Source organism: Pseudorca crassidens, chromosome 9 (genome assembly GCF_039906515.1).
Source record: "Pseudorca crassidens isolate mPseCra1 chromosome 9, mPseCra1.hap1, whole genome shotgun sequence".
Taxonomy (NCBI): Eukaryota; Metazoa; Chordata; class Mammalia; order Artiodactyla; family Delphinidae; genus Pseudorca; species Pseudorca crassidens.
Window position 1 is genome coordinate 36,836,542 of NC_090304.1, and position 11,757 is coordinate 36,848,298.

An 11,757-nucleotide genomic window follows, 5' to 3' on the forward strand; every position below is an offset into this window, starting at 1 on the left:
CGCCCACGGAAGGGGAAAAATCCCAGGAAGTGGGGAAATAGACCAGGTACCCCTCATGCTGGCTGTCAAACAGGACAGCCTCCCCCGAGCCCACATTTCACCTGACGCTCCAAAAAAGACTGGCCATCACAGGATTTTTGGCAAGAGCCCCCGTGCCTCTGGAGTGGATTAAAGGGGCATTCCTTGAAACTCTGCGATGTGAGCACAGAATAAACACAAATAAGCTCCCCTCGTCTAAATAAACTGAGGTACAGCTGTATGAAGCCGTTTTCTTTTTCTCCTCACCCTCCCACACTCCTCTCCTCAAAGGCCACGCTTGTTTGCTTACTTACTTAATCGCAAACCCTTTGCACCTTCAAAGGGCCCCTTTGTGTCTGGGATGACATGGAGCGTTGCTGCCTCGTAGACCCGATTTTCCAAATGAACTTGCAAACACAGAAGAGCCCAGATGATTGACAATGAGGCAGCATCGTGGTTTGGGCCAACGGATGAAATGAACAGAAGGCAAGAAGGAAAACACGAGAAAGGATGAATTTTCAGCGGGTTCCTCCAGCCAAATAGTTTGTAATTTCATTGGAAAGGATCCTCATGAGGAAAGAGACCAAAAAACATGGTGGAAAAACAGCAAATTACTGGCCCAGCAGTGTGGCTTCTTTCTTCGACAAGTTGGTCATAAAGGAAGAGGGACAGGACGCATGGGAAAGGGCTGAGAGCTGGCCCGCAGGGTGGGAAAGAGGGCTTTGTCACCTCAAAATGAGGGTGGCCCTTGGGCCGGGTCCAAAAGATTCTCCACCCACTTCATTCATCACTGAAGCTGCAGAAGCACTGAGAACAGAGGGCATCTGGCCGGAGCCACCGTGGAGGGTCCACATGGGGAGAAGCTTTCAGAGAACGCAGTTGGAATGAAAAGCCAACCCAAGAATTTTTTAAAAAGAAAGCTGGCCGTGAAAGGACATATTATTCAGAGCCGATCAAAGAAAAATCAGTGGGGATATTTGCCTTGTGAGGTACCCAGTTCCCTAAAGGTTCAAGTCCTTCCAATAAGAGGCAGGATTACCTAGTGGTCAGAAGGCTGGCTGTGGAGCCAAACTGCTTGGGAGGGAATCCCCAGCTACACCACTGATGGGCTGGGTGACCTTGGCAAATTACATAAACTTTCTGAGCCTCAGTTTCCCCATCTGCAAATCAGGGCTGATGATAACAACTGTACTTACTTCAGGGAGTTGTCGGTGAGGATTAAATGAGAACATACATCTAAAGCACCTAGAAGAGTGTCTGGCAGATAATAAGTTACCAATACATGTTAGCTCTAATTACTACACGGCTTCCAGAGACAATAGCTCCTCGGCGCTACAATATTCTCACAGGTGCAACAGAATAAAAGTTAAAAAGGCGAAGCAGCATGAAAGCAGGTTCAGAGCAAAGAAGAATGCCCGGAAGCTAGGAGACTGGAACAAAGCCGTGGTTGGCCTTACCTGAGCGTATCCCCCAAGGAGCACAGACGGCGGTCGCTGTGCCTGCCTCCCGTGCTGGGGAACCCTGAGGTCCCTCGCATGCCCAAGTTCTCCTCACTGCGGTAGGAAGGCCCCCTTAGACTGTGGATCAGAGGCGTGGCCGAGACCGGGGCTCTGTCCTCGCAGGGGAAGTGGCACACCCCCTCCTCACCCCGGAAAGCAGCTCTGCCACCCGGCTGTGCCTGTTGCTGCCATGGTTAGCGGCTGGGACTGGTCCCCGGGGCAGCAGAGGGGCATGTCGCAGGCACGGTTCACAGTGTGGTCTGTCTGTGTGGAGGGTGCCACTTCTCAGGCCCACCTGCCTTGAGAGCAGAGCCCCATCTCCATCATCCGCTCGGGATCAAGGTCCCAGCTTTCCTCCGCGGAGGTGACTTCATGGGGGAGAACCGGCCATGGGCACGCCTCCACTTGTCTCAGACAGACGCACGCACCCTGGCGAAACCCACCGTTCGGTGCAAACATTCCACACGCACCCGAGAAGCCCAACTTTTCCATTTAGACCCCTGCAGCTTGGGAATGAAGCTGGAATTACAGCAAAGACAAAGGGGCCGCTATCAGTAATTATTTCTGAAGCAACAAGCAACTAATTGGGACTTACTGTTGTTATAAACCTATACGGCAGGCAGTAATTCAACTGCAGCTAATGAGAATTCCAGCACCAACCTCTGCCCCCACTACACGACGACTCCCTTCGCCCCGGGCGGAGCGGTCTGCTGCTGGAAGAAATAAATGGTTTCTTCGCAGCCCTCCGAGAGACAGTAGTCATGCTGGAGACTTCTGCCCGGGGGACGTCAGTGTGGCCGAGCAGTGGGGTGAGACAAGGCACAAGTGAGAAGCCCAGGAGCACAGGAAGGCTTCTAGATCGGCTGCCATGCCCCCTCAGGATGGTGACATCATGCCTGTGGGAAATGGCTGCGGGATGCTGTCAAGTCAGTGGAAAAAGAGCTGAATCGCCTCTTTTATAAATAGATTTATTGAGAACCTTCTACCGCACCGGGAGCTCTCAGAGATTCATTTATACACATTATTTCCTTGACTCCTCCTAACAGCCTTAGGAAGGAAAGGAGGTACCATTAGGAGTGGAAGAGGGCAACTCGGCTCACAGAGGGGAAGTCACCTGTGGGAACTCACCCGGCCGCTGCACAGAGTGAAGCCAGCGTTGGAAACCGGGAGGAAGGGGAAACTTTGGGTGACATTCCTGCAGGCAGGCTGGTGATGTGGGAAGCAGGTGTGGAATCTGGGGACAGCTGGGTGTGGCCACTTACTAACTGCCTGGTGAGCTTGTCAAGTTACCAAAACATTCCATGCCTCAGTCTCTGCGTCTGTGGACTGGGGATGGTCATGCCTATCTAGTGGGTCTGCTGTAAAGACCACACGCTGTAACACGCTGCACATAAAGCATTCGACATAGTGCTTAGTGCATGGTAAATGCCCAGTAAATGCCAGTTATTTAAAGATGCTGTCGAGATGCTCTCCAAGAAGCACCGAGGGTTGGAAGAAACTCATCGTCTGAGCACGGCAGAATTTTTGTGATAGTGGAAGCTGTGGAAGTTTCAGCAGAGTGTCTGTCTGCCCGTGTCCCTGGGGAAGGGGGCAAACCAACCCAGCGGGCTGGCTCCGCTCTGAGGCCACTGCCCTGGTGTCCAGGGCAGCGGGAAGCTGGCCAAGCTCCCAGACAGCCTGTCTCGGGCCTGGAGCACAGAGCCGTTGCCTCACCAGCTTGTAATGAGCTGCGTCTCCATCCTGATTAGGGGAACAATCCTCACTCAGAGAGACTCAGGGGAAGGAAGTGACAGCGTTGTGGGGACAGGGCATAACCTCGTCTCCCAAGGAGGGGCTGGCTTCTGGGGAGCTGGTGACTTGGAGGTCACAGCCCAAGACGGTGCCCATCCCCCTGGAGGAGGCTAAGCAGACCCCACTGGGGCAGGTCTGGGTCAGAGCAGGCGACGAGCTGAGCCAGCTCAGGCCTCCGTCTGCAAGCCTGGGAGGCAGCTGCTCACGGGCTCTGGTTTGCCAAGAGGGGCAGGCAAGGAAAGTAACGTTCTCTGGGCACATTCTGGGCACCAGGCCGGATGCCAGCCCTATGACATCATCACTGTCATCAACATTGTCCTATTAACTCAAATGTTAGAGCACCGTCTTTCCCAAAACTGTAGGTTGCAGCCCGTTACTGGGTTATGAAAACAGTTTAGTGGGTGACAAATAGCATTTTCTAAATAACGTGATAAAAAACCCAGAAAATTTCAGGGTGCATTGCGCTGAGCAAGGATTAGTATCGTGCTGTGGAACTTCCATTTCTTGAACGTGTCTGCAAGTGTTTGGGAGCTGGGTTGTAACGGGGATGGAAATCGTGCTCTTTCCTAAACTTGTTGTAGGGATTGAATGAGTTAATGTTTTAAGTGCTTAGTGCAATGTAGCAGAGGCTGCCAGCAGCCACCCAGGTCCCCCTGGAGATAGTTCAGGCCCCCTGTACGTGCCTTCCTGGATGTCTCTGTCTCTGTCTCTCTCTGGTCGTGGAAATATGCTTAGTTCAAGTTCAGGGCAGGTAAAAGCATGGCAGAATGAATGTCCCAGGATCAACCCTCAGCCTAGGAGGACTGGGAGATGGTGGATAAACACCGCATCCTCCTCCCCCTCACCAAACCAGGGCAACAATTCTGACGCATGTCCCCCATGATCTCTCTGAGCCCCAGATGCCCACAGAACAACTCCCTTCCCCGTCTCCCTTCCTCTCTCTCTCTCCACTTCCTGGGATCCCCTCCCAAGTAAACTTCGTGCACCTATATCCTTGTCCTGGTGCCTCATCTTCTTTTGCATGAACTCAACCTAAGATAAGCAGATTCTGGCAAAAAGTAAGTGCTTCACCACATTCATCTAGAGATAGGATCTGTTCAAAGGCTTCACAGGTATCATCTTACTTAATCTTCACCTCAGCCCTATAAGGTAGGAACTGTGATGGTCCCCATTTTCCAGATAAGGAAACTGAGGCTTAGAAGAGTAAGAACATTGTTCAAGGTCACATAGGTAGAAAGGAGACAGCTCCATTCTGAATTCCTGTGTGTTACTAAGCCCCGTTCTCACCCTCTGCTCTCCATTTAATCCACACAACCACCCTGCCAGTTAGCTACTGTCGTTACTCCCATTTTCCAGATGTGGAGATGGAAGGTTCAGGGAGGTAAAGCATTCAATTCCCACACTATTCACTGCCAGGCTGGGACCCCTGGCCCTGTGCTTCCCATGACATCAGGCTGCCTCCCAGTGCCCTGGAAAGGGTAGGCATGGAGAAAAAAAAATCCCCGCAGTGGAAACTGGCAGCTCTTCACCAAACCTGTGGTACAGGAGAGAGGTAAGATGTGGATGAAAAGAAGGGACAATTCTAGCAGGCTTACTGGGATTTCCAGATGGAAGTGTGTTCCAACGCTTGTGCCTCAACTTCTCAGCCTGTTAAACGGGGCTGATGAGCTGACATTAAATCCCTCTACTCACTGCTGGCTTCAACTAGTATCTTCCCATCCTTATCTCCAGCAGCCCCACCATTTCCACCAAAACCCCGTGAGCTGTACGTGCCTAAGGTCTGAGCTCCATCTGCGTGGCTCACGGTGACTACTCACTGCCCATCTGCTGCATGCCAGGCAGCGTGCCGACCACGGTGCCCCAGCTTCCTCATCTGGTATATTGGGATCACCTTAGTATCTTCTTCACGGGTCGTTATGAGGATTAACTGAGCTACTTGTGCAAAGCACATATCTGACCAAGGACTCTCAACTCCACATTAAGAAACCAAACAATCCAATTAGAAAATGAACAAGTGATGTGAAGAGCCATTCTACCGAAGAGGATATTCAGTTGGCAAATAGGCATGTGAAAAGATGCTCAACGTCACTCACTCCTGGGGAAATGCAAGTAAGACCATGCTGAGATGTCACACCATACCTATTAGAAGACCTAAGATTTAAGAAAAAATAGCGACAACACCAAATGCTGGCCAAGATGTGGAGGAATGGAATCACCCATACATTACTGACGGGAACGTAAAATGGTACAAGCCGCTCTGCAAAACAGTTGACTCTTTCTCAAAAAACCGAACATACACTTATCATATAACCCAACAATTACACTCCTGGGCATTTATCTCAGAGAAACGAATTCTTAGATTCACATAAAAACCTATACATGAATGCTTGTAGCAGTTTTATTTGTAATAGCCCCGAACTAGAAACAACCCAGATGTCCTTCGATGGCTAGACCATGGTACCTCCACACCATGGAATATTACTCAGCAACAAGAAAGGAATGAACTACTGATGCATAAAACAACTTGGACGGATTATGCTGAGTGAAAAAAGTCAATCTTACAAGGTCACATACTGTGTCATTCCATTCAGATAACGTTGTTGAAATGACAAAAGTATGCGGATGTAAAGCACAGTAATGGTTGCCAGGAGTTAAGCATGGCAGAAGGGAGAAGCGTGGCTGGCAAAAAGTAAGCCACCCTTACTGGCTTACTGGTAGAAGGGAGAAGCGTGGCTCTATAGAGAACTAGCATAAGGGAGATTTTTGTGGAGATAGAATAGATCCGTGTCTTGATTGTGGTGGTGGTTACACAAATCTACACAAGTGGACACAGAACTGTACTCACACACCATCATGCCATTGTCAGTTTCCTGTTTTGATACTGTACTATAATCGTGTAAGATTTAACCACTGGAGAAAACTGGGTGCCCTCACAAAGGATCTCTCCACACTATTTGCAATTTCTTGCAAATCTATAATTATTTCTAAAATTAAAAAAAAAAACGTTTTACATGAGCTTGTAAAGAGTTTGGATCAGTGCCTAAGTGAACACTTAATATTAGCTCTCATTATTGTTATTTCATTTTCGTTATTACTTCATCTTATTTAATGTTCACAATAAGCTTATGAAAAAAGGGTTTTTTACCTCCATTCTACAGACTGGAATACTAGGACTCAGACACATTAGGTAACTTGTCTAACTTTACATATCCATAAAGACCTAGGAATTGAAGTTCAAACCCATGGACTTCCCACATATATGCGAATCCCCAGTAAAATAAAAATCTTTGCCGTCACTGAGTTTATAACATAGTAACGGAAGTAAGAGATATAACTTAAACCCAAGCAGAATACCATACATGCTGTATAAGTTCTATGGAAGGATGGGAGAAGGAAAAGTTAAAAATTCCAGCTGGGGAGATTTAGGAAGGCTTCCTAGAAGAGGTGGCATTTGGGATTGCTTTGAAGAATGAGTAGGAGCTCAGTAGGTATAAAAGGGGGTACTGGTGCAGGAAAGAACAGAGAGGTAGAGGTAGAGGTAGAGAGAACCTGATGGCTAAGGGGTGGGAGAGCTTGGAGAACAGTGACAAGCTCAAGGTGGCTGAAGCAGCTGGCATGTGACCAGAGGCAGAGGCAGAAGGAAGGAAATGCAGAGGGCAGTGGGTGAGAATAGGGTGGGGATTGGGCTTGTTCTCCCAGCTTTTGCTCACTGTGGCCTGCAGATTGGAGTCTGCCATGGAAGCCTAAAGGCCAATGTCTAGAATGCATGTGCTGTGAAAACAGTGCACGACAAGGCACCAAGCTTCTATTTATGCTGAAAAAGCCAGGTAGAGCTCTGCAGTGGGTTCTGGGGTCCCAGGAAACAAGGAGACCTTCTGTTTCAGGATCTCAAGGTGACGTTTTCCAGGGTCCTCCCAAGACCAGCCCTAGTGGATCCTAAAGGCAAACCCCTGCCCCTTGCGGGCTTTGGAATTTTATCTCTCAATAATAAGTCATGAGCCCTATCACACCTGTATTTAGTAATCTTCCCACCCCATCAGTGACCACTGTGCAGTCAGGATCCAGGTCTTTCTGGGTCATTGTTGAATGCAGCTTGGAGTTGACCGTGTAAAGGTTCCATATTCAATTCCATTCGATCAATCCAATGTCTATTTATTGGGTGCCAGCTTAAAAAAGACCCTGTGCTAGGATCAGAGGTGAAAGAACAAGACGCAGTCCCATAGTGGAGAAGAGACAACCATAGGACACCTCACACAGGGTAATGGCAGTGCCGACCGTCTAGAGGCAAAGGGATGAGAAACTACCCTGGACTGTGATTGGTGGAGATGGTCACATGTGCATGACTTATCTTTAAAAAATATGTTCCTAAAGCCATTGTGGAAAACAATATGAAGGTTCCTCAAAAAATGGAAACTACCATGTGATCCAGCAATTCCACTCCTGGGTATATATCCAAAGAAAACAAAAACACCAATTCAGAAAGATACATGAACCTCAATGTTCATAGCAGCATTATTTACAATAGCCAAGATATGGAAGAAAACTAAGTGTCCATCAACAGATAAATGGATAAAGAAGATGTGGTATATACATACAATGGAATACTACTCAGCCCCGAAAAAGAATGAAATTTTGCCATTTGCAACAAATGGATGGACTTGGAAGATATTATGCTAAGTGAAATAAGTCAGACAGAGGAAGACAAATACTGTATGATAACACTTATCTAAAAAATACAACAAACTAGCGACTATAACAAAAAAAGAAACAGACTCACAGATGTAGGGAACAGTGATTACCAGTGGGGAGAGGGAAGGGAGGAGGGGAAAGATAGGGGTAGGAGATAAGAGGTACAAATACTATGTATAAAATAAATAAGCTACAAGGAAATATTGTACAACACAAGGAATATAGCCGATATTTTATAACGCCTATAAATGGAGTATAACCTTCCAAAATTATGAATTACTATGTTGTACACCTGAATCTTATATAATCTTGTAAATCAACTATACCTCAATAAAAAAATGTGGAGGTAAAGCCTCATTCTTAATGAGAAGGGCACTGTGGGTCATATTGTCCAGAAATTGTTAATGGGACTAAACTGAGACACAAGTTCTGCTTACATCACAGTAGATTTATTGAAATGGTGATAATGAGACTGTTAACCTTTTTGCTAAGGTCATGAGTGAAAACTGGATGTACCACAACTGCAATATGAGAAATGTGTTAAGGAATAATGCATTTTAGATCATTAGCCAAAATAGCAATGTACTTCTTGCAGTTCAACTGCTAGAGCCCCAAAGTGAATTATTTGAAAAACTAGATGCCAAAGATTCTAGGTGGGATACTTTTTGAAGTATGTCATCAGTATGTCCTTATTCAAGTGGAGATAAAAGAAACCCAACTAAGAAAATTGCGACCAGGCTGACTGACAGAACAACTGTGGATGAAGTATGGGATCTTTTAAAAATGCCTATTTTTTTTTTTTTTTTTTTTTTGCGGTACGCAGGCCTCTCACTGTTGTGGCCTCTCCCGTCATGGAGCACAGGCTCCGGACGCGCAGGCTCAGAGGCCATGGCTCACGGGCCCAGCCGCTCCGCAGCATGTGGGATCTTCCCGGACCGGGGCACGAACCCGCGTCCCCTGCATCGGCAGGCGGACTCTCAACCACTGCACCACCAGGAAAGCCCAAAAAATGCCTATCTTGAAGATAAGTTTGACTCAAGTTTTGGAGGAACTAAGGTAACCTTGATAGGCAGTGGAATGAATCAGCGTGTGAAATTCCTTAACTAAAAATTTACTGGCTTAAAAAAAACGCGGAGGTGGTACTTCATTGTCTGTGGGTCTTTGCAGTCAGGATTTTTGTTCAAATAACTTCCTCACCTCTCCGTGTCCATTTTGGTTTGCCTTTCCCAGACTGTCCCTGAGGCCTGGCGCAGCTGATGATTTTGGAAAATGGATTTTGATCTGTAAAGGATAGCTATTCCAGATATATACTCAGGTTTCAGAAAAAAGAATTAGATTAAAAAGAACAGCTGAGAGAAGAAATTAACACAATATTGTAAATCAACTCTACTTCAATAAAATTAAAAAAAAAAAAAAAGAGCAGCTGAGAGACCTCAGCAATCTTCTGGGACAATCGCTTTCAACCTGGTGTTTCTGGAGCCTAAGAGTTCTGCAGAGGTGCAGAGGTGGGGGGACGGGGTGCTGGGAGACAGCCCTGTGGAAGGGGGATGCTGAGGGCCTGGTCTCGGGGTCTCCACCTGCATCAGGCAGAAGAGGTCAACGTAACCTTTCTCACACATTGCAGTTCCAAATACGCTGGAAAAAAACACTGTAAGGTTTCAAACCTCCAAAGCTAGTCCATCATGATCACCTCATCATATTCTACAGTAGCTGATTTTGAGTGTTTTGCGTGTGTCAGACACTGTTAAAGGGGCTTTATGTCCATTATCTCATTTAATCCTCATTGCGCCTTTAAGGGGTAGGTACCATTATTAGCCCCCTCACATAGGAGAAAACTTAGGCCCAGAGGTTAAGTAATTTGACCAAAGCACACATACCGTAAGAGATGGAGCCTGGCTTTGAACCCATGCAGCTGTGTCTTGGTGGGTGCTGGAAGCTGAGGCCCAGGGAGAGGCAGGGACTTGCCCCAGACCTCACAGTGGGCTCAGGGCAGACCATTCCCCCTCAGGGCCTTCTTCCTCCTTCCCTCCCTCCCTCTCCATCCTGCAGTATACTTCCTAGAACCGACTCACAAGTGGCTTTAAATAGACCATCCCTTGGTTACCAAGCATCTGTGCTCTCATGAGGGGAGCCTCTGAAGGAGATGGAGCTGTGATAACAGATCTGCTTTGGAGCCCCCTGTTCTGAATGGGCCTGGGGCGCTCTCTGGCCTGTGGCCTCATTTCCCACCCTCTGCTCTAGATGCAGTTGAGGACCTTGGGCCCAGCATCCCAGGCCCTTCACAGTCTGCACTCTGTCTGTCTGCCCTGTCTCACCTCCGTTTGCTCCTCTACACATATCCTTGCTACTGCAGCTATGTCTACACCTTATTCTTTTGTCCATGCCGTTCCCTCTGCTGGGAATACCCTTCCTGCCTCGTTGGCCTGGCATTTTCCTCCTCACATGTGTCCTCTAGGGTCCTGACCTCCCCCACAAGGCAGAATCACTCACTCTCTCCCAGCACCCTCCCTGTCACAGCACACACCCCTGTGCTAGAACCATTGATTTCACTTCCCTGATTCAAAGACATGCAGGTGGTCCCATTTCCCCTTGACTAAAATCAGGGTAGTTCTTACAATCCGCGCTTCTGAGTCAGAGTCCTTCTTGCCTCCTGGAACCCTGTTATTGAATGGATAGTGTTTTGTAATTGATGTCGTCTTAGGATCTAGGAAATACAGGCCTTATGGCTCCCTCTGGACTGAGCTCACCTGGGTTGGAGGCCATGATCCAGGAGTCTCAGGACTGCCAGCAGCCAACACAGGGAGGCACAGAGGAGGGGCTGGGTGGTGGTGGTCATGGTGTTCATGGACTGGAAGGCCCCCTTTGTGCCCAGGTCATCATGGGAGGCCTGCGGGGCTGTAGGCTCCAGGGGACCCTGGAGGCCCAGGAGAGCCTCCCGCCGTTTTTACCCACTACCCGAGTTCACGCAGCTACCTAATGGCCTATGCCCTGGAGAGAAACACGGGCGAGAACAGCAGACTTCATTTCCCCCTGTGTTAGTTTTCTGCCATAACAAAGTACTACCATTCACTGGGTGGCTTAAGCAACAGAAATTAATTTCCTCACAATTCTAGAAGGTAGAAGTCCAAGATCAAGGTGTCAGTAGGGTTCGTTTCTTCTGAGGCCTCTCTCCATCTTCTCCCTGTGTCTTCACATGGTCTTTCCTCTGTGCGTGTATCTGTGACCTAATTTCCTCTTTTTATAAGGATGCCAGAGTCATATTAGATTAGGACACTTTCACCAGCTTTACTGAGCACCTACTATATGCGTGGCACTGCTCTAAGAGCTAGGGATTCAGACAAAGATAGTGATATTCTCAGCCAGATGCCACATCCAAGGGCACCCTAGCTGTATTTAATTCTGTATGGACTCCATTTTAGTATATTTCCCTTTCTGTAGCAAATATTGCTAACTGTCCCTAAAATTCATGCTTTTCCTTCTATGGTATATTCCTTCCATGTGGAGGAATTTCCCAGAAAGCAACAACAGCTCCCAGCCATTTACATCTAGGTGTGGCCATGTGACTTCACTGATGAAATGTAAGAGGTGATGAGAGCCATTTCCAGGCTGAGGCTCTTATGAAGCTGGTGAGCCTTCTCCACATTCTTTTGTACCTTCCTTGGACTAGACGCAGGATGGTGAAGCCATAGGATGGAAGGAGCCTGGGTTCCTGAATAACTGGATGGAGGAGAGCCACCCGCTGACCAGAAATGTCAACCTC

The 11,757-nt window shown here is 47.9% G+C and overlaps 1 non-coding gene across 1 annotated transcript; it reads left to right on the plus strand.

Moving 5' to 3' along the window:
• The first annotated feature begins 8,347 nt into the window (after positions 1–8,347).
• Positions 8,348–8,481, plus strand: LOC137231357 (small nucleolar RNA SNORA1). Its single transcript, XR_010946481.1, has one exon. It is a non-coding gene; the product is annotated as a small nucleolar RNA SNORA1 (small nucleolar RNA).
• Positions 8,482–11,757: the final 3,276 nt, after the last annotated feature.